We start from the raw sequence: 7,835 nt of genomic DNA on the forward strand, positions 1-7,835 counted from the left end.
GAACTCTGGAACTGAATATTTTTAATCCTCATTTTCAGATGAGGAATCTGAGCCTCGGAGAGGTTAAGTGACACATCCAGACCCCAGGCCAGGATTCATCAGAGCAGGGCTTTGAATCCAAGTCATTCTGACTCTGAGGTTTGTTCTTTTAACCAGGACCCCAGGGAGTGTGATGTCACTACCACGAGGATTATCCAAGCAGTAATAATAATGCGTGAATGAAATGCCGTGGGAACACAGGTGTATCAGTTAGCTACTGCTGCATAACGACCATCCCAGAGTTAGGTAGTTTCAAGCAGTAACCACGTATTTGTTCACAAATCTGTGTGTTGGTCATCAGGACAGGGCTCAGCCACATGGTTTCGTCTGGGCACCACTGACACCGCCTGGGGGCATGTGTGCTTGTGCCGTCCGCTGGCCTCACTCTGGTGTCCGGCATCTGTCCACGGGGGTATTGGAGGTAGGTGGTCTGTGTGCTGTTCATTAGGCAGGAGTCCAGCCCAGGCTCATTCACACGTCACCCCTGGGTCCCCAAGAGCTGCAAGACAGAGCACGTCCCAAAGCTTAAGCACGTTTCGAGCCTCTTTTCTGTCACGTTTCCCGTTGCCCCATCAACCAAAGCAGCTCAAAAAGCCCAAAGTGGACTCAAGGGGTGGAAAAATGACTCTGCCTCTTGATGGGAAGAGCTGCGAGGTCCCACGGCAAAGGGACAGGGACACAAGAGGAGAGGAACTCTGTGGCCACTTGTGGCCTATCACAACAGCGAAGGCAGCAATTAGCCTTCTCGCAGGGCTCTGGCAAAGTTACCCAGAAGCGGGGACTTTTGAACAGGGCAGACCTAAAGGCATAGCAGCCTTAGCATCCCTGGCACAGCAGGGAGGGTGAGAACCCTGGCCAGCCCTGGGTTTCAAACCTCATACGAAATAACCTCACATGGCACAGGGGTTGCTATTCACCTTAGAATTGTGAGATGCACAACCTGAGCAACTGCACGTGTCAGTCCTACATGGAGTCACCCAGACTCTGTCGATGGCACAAATGTCTGCCTTGTGCTGTCCGGTACCTAGTCCTGAGAGAGACACCGGGTGCCTCCCCCATTTCCCCACAGCTCAATACTGTGAGCTTTCTGGCCATGTGGCTGTCAGACCATTTTCCCCCCAATGGGTGGATCTTTGTCCCCTGCTGCGTTTGTTCACACTCCACAGATTGAAGTTAGCCATCAAGAGCCACACAGGCGGACCTAGCTCCAGCACTTTAGCTTATCTGTGGTTTTAGAAAGATCCCCTGAGGGGGCTGGATGGGTCAGCCACCTGGCCACCTGCCTCCCCAGGCAACCAGCCACCAGCTGCAAGAAGCAGGCAGATTTCCCTTCTGGCCCTTCTTGGGGGCATCCCTCCGCCCTTCCCTCATCACAGAAGCTGCGTCACCAGGCTGGGCCACCGGCAGGCTCACGGCTCCTCCTCTCGCTCCAGCCCAGCTTGCTCAGGATGGCAGCTGCCTGAGACCAACACCTGCACTGGCTTTTGCTGTCATCCCCTGGCCCCACCGTCCACAGCTGGAACCCAGCCCCTTGCCAGCCCTGCCACCTCACCTGCCAAGGGTCAGGGTCAGGTTCAGGGAAGAGGCTGGGCCTCAAGTCAAGGTCACAAAAATTCAGAGAAGAAAGGGCCTTGGGAAAGTCCAGGTTGTGCCCACATTACAGATGACAAACTGAGGCCAGAGAGCCAAGAAGACTTGGCCAAAGTCTCAGAGGAGCAGTGCAGAGCTCAGACCCCAGAGCCTCAGGTCTAAGATGACCGATTCTAAATCATCTCCTCAGAGCACCTGCTCCAGTCAGCCCTCCACGATCTGTCTGTCCATTCTCAGTGGCCATCGGCGGCATGGTCCAGCACAGTGCCTGTGGTCCACCCTTGGCCTGCCGGCCAGGCCATCTCCCCACTCCCATTCAGTGTCCTTATCTATATAGTGGGTATAACACCTGTCCCTTCTGGTCTCACTGCTTGATGGGAGGACCCTGTAAACGAGATGGCAGACGCCAAAGCCACTTGCAGATGGACAAGGGCAGCTCACGGTGACAGGTGCCGTGATGGTGAGGACAATGCCGACGGTGGTCCCAAAGATTATGCCGAGGCCCCTCTACACCTGGAGGAGGACACAGCCGGTGGCACAGCCATGACAAAACACATCAAAGGGAGGTGACCTCACACTTTGGTTCATGTGGCTCCCCACCCTTGGGACACCGCACACACATCTCCAAGGCCCAGTGGGTGCTGCCCATCCCTGAGTGCCCGCCAAACGCTCCTGCCCTGCATGCTCCAAGCCCCTTCATGTGGCTGACTCAGTGCCAGTGTCTGCTCGGCCCCACAGTGAGCCCCACAGTGAGCTGGGAACAGTCCTCACCTCCACACACACACACACACACACACACACACACACACACACAATTTAACAGGTGCCTGCAGGTGCGCTCATGTGGGTAGGCACCCACTCGCTCACGTGCACGCGTGCACACACACTCATCCAGCATTCCCTCTTGGCACAGGAATAAACACCAACATTCTCTGACACACACTCACACACACACCATTCACTTCTGGTCTGGGGAGTGAGAGGGTCACACCATTAGACAAAAATCAGCCTCCTTGACAAATGTCCGGGGAGAGGGATGCGAAACCTAATTGTCCAGAGTCACCGTCATTTGCACTTGGCTTGACTCAGAACGAATTCATTTTGCATCCTCAACCACCGATCCCGAAAGAGCAGGTATGTTCACCTATTTCAAGAGATCCGGGGATCCGGCTGAGAAGCCATCAGGGCCAGGGAGCAGAGCCCGCCTGCCCTTCCATGTCGCCTGGAGGCTGAGGGATCTAAGCAAGAGCTTGATGAACGTTCGTTGAGTGACTGAATGACTGAGTCTCCTGGGGGCTGCCACTGAGATCAGCTCCACCCTCCGCTCCAAACACGGAGTGCTAGAGGGCACATGACAGCCTCCTTTGGCCGGGGTAGGGGGTGTGGGGCAGGTGGAGCGTCAGCCCTGCCGGTAGAGCCTCACGATGCCAGCCAGCCACGCTTCCCCCCAGGGAGCCGGTGGCAGCCACGTCAGAGCAGCACTGCGGGGCCCATGTCTGGGGGAAGCAGGCAGCAGTGGGAATGGAGAGGAGGGGTCTAGATTTGGGGTCAGCCTGTCCCTTGCTGCTGGCCTCTGATTTTTCAGAGTAATATGTGCAGGTTCGCCGCAAGCAAAGAAAACCCACAAAGCAATTCCGGGACTCGTCTCAAGGTGTGATGAGGTTAAATTGGAGAATGAGTCAGTGGAACATTTAACACAAAACCCACTTAGGTTTGCCTCTGTTGAGAAGGAAGCCGCAGGTGGGGCTCAGCTGCTCTCCAGAGAGAGGACGGGGTGGAGAGAGCCTTGCAAAGCCGGGAGCTGGGAGTCCGCCCAAGCCCACGGGAGAGGGGCCCGAGGGGTGAGGGCAGCAGAGGAGCCGTTCAGAGAGGCAGTGAGCAGGGGCCAGAAGGGGACCCCCACAGAGGGGCAAGAGCGGGTCAGGCCACACCCTGGAGGTTCGGAAGGGTGACTGGCTCCCTGCCCTCCTGGAAGCCCACCAGGACCCAGGGGAACAGGGATCTGCAGGAAGGGAGCAAACCAGAACCAGGCTCTAGGTCCACTCTGAGCACGAGGGGACAGCGGTGTACACGGGGGATGGGGGCGGGGAGCTCCCTGCCGGCGCAGGGACTTCTCAGCCTCTCGCTTAGCCTTGCACGCCACAGACATGACCTGCAGACCTACTGCGTGCCAGCTGCACCAAGGATAGGCGAGAGGGTCTCTCCAGAGGGTCCCCCGCCCTGTAAGAAGACCCCAGCCCCTCCCCCCTCCCACCCAGTGCTCTCCCTTCCTGCACCCGCCACTGCTGAGAAATATCCTGTTCCCTGCCGCGTGCTCTCCCCAGGTCCCCGTCAGGGCCCGACACACAGGACTGGATGGGTAAAGACCGGCTCTGGGCCCTTGGGCAGCGGGCAGGCGAGGTCAGGCCATCAGCGGGAGGTGTCCGTCGCTCCTCCAGGTCCCTGGCTGGGAGCAACTGGCCGGGGCTCTGTGAAGGCTCAAGACCTGGTGGGGCCCAGACTCTGGGCTCCAGGCTGACCAGGGAGGAGGCTGCAGAGGGGCCACGCAGCTCCTCCAGATCAGAAGAAGGGGAGAGCTGCCCCCGAAAGCTCTCCTGCGACTCCGGGTCCCCTCCGCCCTCCTCCTTGCTGCCTGTGGACGACAGCAGCAGCACAGATCATCCCTGCGGCCCCCAGAGCTGAGGCCTGGCAGGAGGGAGAGGAGGCCCACGGGGGAGGCTGGGTGACAGCTGGCGGGGTCCCTGACCCAACACATGGCCTGTGGAGTGAGGTCCAGGCGGCAGGTAGGAGGCTGTTTTCCTGGCCTCCATCCCTCTGTCCCTGCTGGGGCAGGAGGACAAAGAAGCTGCCGAGTTAAGCACCCCTCTGGAGCTCCTAAATCCTGCCTGCACGTCTGTGCCAGCTCCTGCAGCCCAGCTAATGTCACTGCCGACGCGCCTGGCTGGCCCCGGGGAGCACTCAGCAGTGGCACTCAAATGTTAAGTGAGCCCCAGGCCCGCCTCCTTCCAAATGTCACTTTCTGGAGAGGAACGTGAGCCACTAAACAACCCCCCCACCCCCAGCGATGCAGGCCGGCAGCAAAACCCACCCCCGAGGCCCCCTTCCTGGCTCCCTCACTCAGGCAATCCAGGGGCTCCAGGACGCCAGGGTCCCCCTCCCCGAAATCCAACACCAGGGCTGGGCTCCAAGCATTTATCAAGCACCAATTGTTTGTATCATGATCACATCTCATGCCCACACACCTCAGTGCAAGACCGCAATCCCCACTGTACCTCTAAGGAAGCCCTCTCCCCAGAGTCCCTTGCCAGGGTCCCTGACCAGGACCGTGGAGTCCCCAGACATTCTGCCTGACCCCTCACCTCCTAGCGGACGGCGGGGGGAGATGCCATGTCTCCTCTGGGCAGACGCACAGAGCAGCCAGCTATCCTGCCTTCCCTTCCTGCGGTGCCCCCGTTCCAGACGGTGGGGCTGTCATCCTGGGCATCGGGTGACTCCCTGGAGCAGAGACCCAGGCTCTGTCATCCTGGACCGAGGGTGACTCCCTGGAGCAGAGACCCAGGCTCTGTCATCCTGGACCGAGGGTGACTCCCTGGAGCAGAGACCCAGGCTCTGTCATCCTGGACCGAGGGTGACTCCCTGGAGCAGAGACTCAGGCTCACCCCCACCATCCTTACGTCACTGAGGCCAGGGCGCAGGGCAGCAAACCAGCCTCCATTGACAAATCATCAATCTAGGACGTGAGAATCAGCCCTAAAGCCTCTGCGCCTTTTCCCCGCAGCCCAGTAGGAGGGACCCAAGTCCAGCTCCCCTTGAGCTCATTCGTGCTCCATCTCCACATCCAGCAAATGGGTGTAACCGAAGGTTCTTCTCTCCCTTGCTTCAGAGGCCCTGCACCAAAAGGAACACGAAGGCCCATCTTGAAACTGAAAGCACCTCTCTGACGGTCCACTGTGACACTGGAAACTCCGCTATCTAGGACTGGACACAGCCACCGCAGCTACACAGGCTTCTCGCCTCCCCCTCGGCCGAGCCCCAGGAGCGTGAGAGCAGAGTGCCCCCATCACCGACTTTCAGATGCCTTTGCACGAGCAGGAAATGAAGTTTGTCGAGTCCCTGAGACACGGGGCTGTGTGTTACTGTGTCCTAGCCTAGCCTAGCCTGACTGAGACAGCCATTAGTCCAAGAGGCAAATTAGCAGTTAAGGACTCAGCGTTGTCACTGCTGTGGGCAGGTTCGATCCCTGGCCTGGGAACTTCCACATGCCACAGGCACGGCCAAAAAAGAAAAAAAAGAAAAAAGAAATATACCATCAAGCCATGAAAACACATGGTTTCATTTCAAATGCATATTTTAAGCGAAAAACGTCCATCCGAAAAGGCTGCCGACTGTGAGAGTCCAACTCTATGACAACCTGGAAAAGGCAAAGCTATGGAGACAACAGAAAGATCAGTGAAAGCAGAGGTGGTGGCGGGAGAGATGCATAGACGGCGCAGGAAGAATTTCAGCGCGAGAAACCACTCGGCATGACGCGCCAATGGTGGCTCAGGCATCACACATTTTCCCAAACCCACAGGACATGTGCCACCAGGGAGGAGCCTGCAGGCGGCCAGCGTGCTCTGGGTGATGACAGCCTGTCCGTGGAGGTTCCATGATCAGGACAAATGCACCCTCTGCTGGGGCGTCGATGGTGGGGAGGTCGGACATGGGGGTGCAGGACCCCGACGGCAGAAAACCCCGGTACCTCCCTTTCAGTTTGGTTGTAAACTTAAGACTGCTCTGAACACTTAAAGTATTTGTGCAAACTCTTACATTTGGAATGGATAAACAATGAGGTCCTACTGTATACCCAGCCTCCTGGCACAGACCGCGACGGCAGGTAGTAAAGGCTGCGTGTTTACATGTGTGGCCGGGTCGCTTTGCTCGACAGCAGAAATGGGCACAACACGGTAGTCAACTATACCTTAATTTTTTAAAATTTTTAATTAAAGTATTTCTTTAAAAACCAACAGTCATGAGCACCCCAGCCTGGCCCCAGGTAGCTGGCCGGTGCGCTGCGGGACTCCGCTCCACAGACTCTCGGCAAAACCAGAAATAGATAGTACGTGTCGGCCAGGAGGTGGCAAAGTGGACCCTCGCACAGGCGGGCGGGGTGGAAGACAATGCAGCTGCTTTGGGGGAGCCCAGTGGCTCCTCAGAAAGGTAACCGCGGAGTCACCACATGACCCAGCCAGGCCGCTCCTAGGAACGCCTCCGAGAGAAACCCCAACGCACGTCCACACACACCCACAGCTGCATGTTCAGAGCAGACGTACCTGAAACCAGCCACGGCGGACAGGACACAGCCCGACAGTCCATCGCCTGATGCAGGTACAACCGTGGTCCACCCCCACAGCAGGACGGGGTTTGGCCGTAAAAAAGGAAGCCCTGCCACGGGCCTCAGGGGCACGGACCTTGACAGCAAGAGGCTCCACGAGAGACGCAGGACACGGGCCCCCACGCCGTGCGACTCCGTTGGTGCGAAAGGTCCAGAACAGGCAAAGGCAGGCACAGAGGGCAGGTGCTTGGTGGCGACGGGGATGGCTGGGGGTGGGGCGGGGGTGACGGGGTGTCTTGGTGCCGTGAGGAAAACCTTCTAAATCTGACGGCGCCCTGTGAGTGTAACTAAAAAGCCCGACGCCGTAAGTCGATGGGCTGTGGGCGGTTTGCGACCTACTCCCCAATCAGACTGCGTTTATGTTAAACAGCTGTCTTCAAACACAGTTAGCCAGGTTTTCCTCGCCAAGTTCCTCTGGGAGCCTGCGTGACCTGCTGTGACCCAGGTGTCGGCCAGGTGGGCCCCTCTCCGCCCCAGGCATCGGCAGAACTGCAGCCAGAAATGGGCTCCTGGCTCCTCAAAGGCCTGGTGGGTGCCAGCCCCTGAGAACAGCCCCCTGGAGAGGCATTGAGGAGCCCGTAGGGGCTGTGGGGTCCCCGTGGAAACAGCCCCATCACCCACGGCGGCTTCCCCTGAGGACAAACCTTCCGGAAGACCCCCGTTGGGGTGGAGGGGGCTCTGAGAGCGCGGTGCCTGAGCCTCATCTTGCCTTCTTTTGCTCCCAAGTATCATCCAATCTTTCAAGCAGGTAAAACCAGTATAATTTTCAAAAGAGGAAAGAAAAAAGAATTATAAGACTCTTTTACCATTTGGTGATGCAAAATGCAAATTT

General features: G+C 58.0%; 1 long non-coding RNA gene across 1 annotated transcript; it reads right to left on the bottom strand.

Moving 5' to 3' along the window:
• On the bottom strand, nt 289-7,270 carry LOC110260207. Its single transcript, XR_002343048.1, has 2 exons — nt 6,942-7,270; nt 289-538 (listed from the first exon to the last, which is right to left on the bottom strand). It is a non-coding gene; the product is annotated as an uncharacterized LOC110260207 (long non-coding RNA).

Source organism: Sus scrofa, chromosome 4, assembly GCF_000003025.6.
Source record: "Sus scrofa isolate TJ Tabasco breed Duroc chromosome 4, Sscrofa11.1, whole genome shotgun sequence".
NCBI lineage: Eukaryota > Metazoa > Chordata > Mammalia > Artiodactyla > Suidae > Sus > Sus scrofa.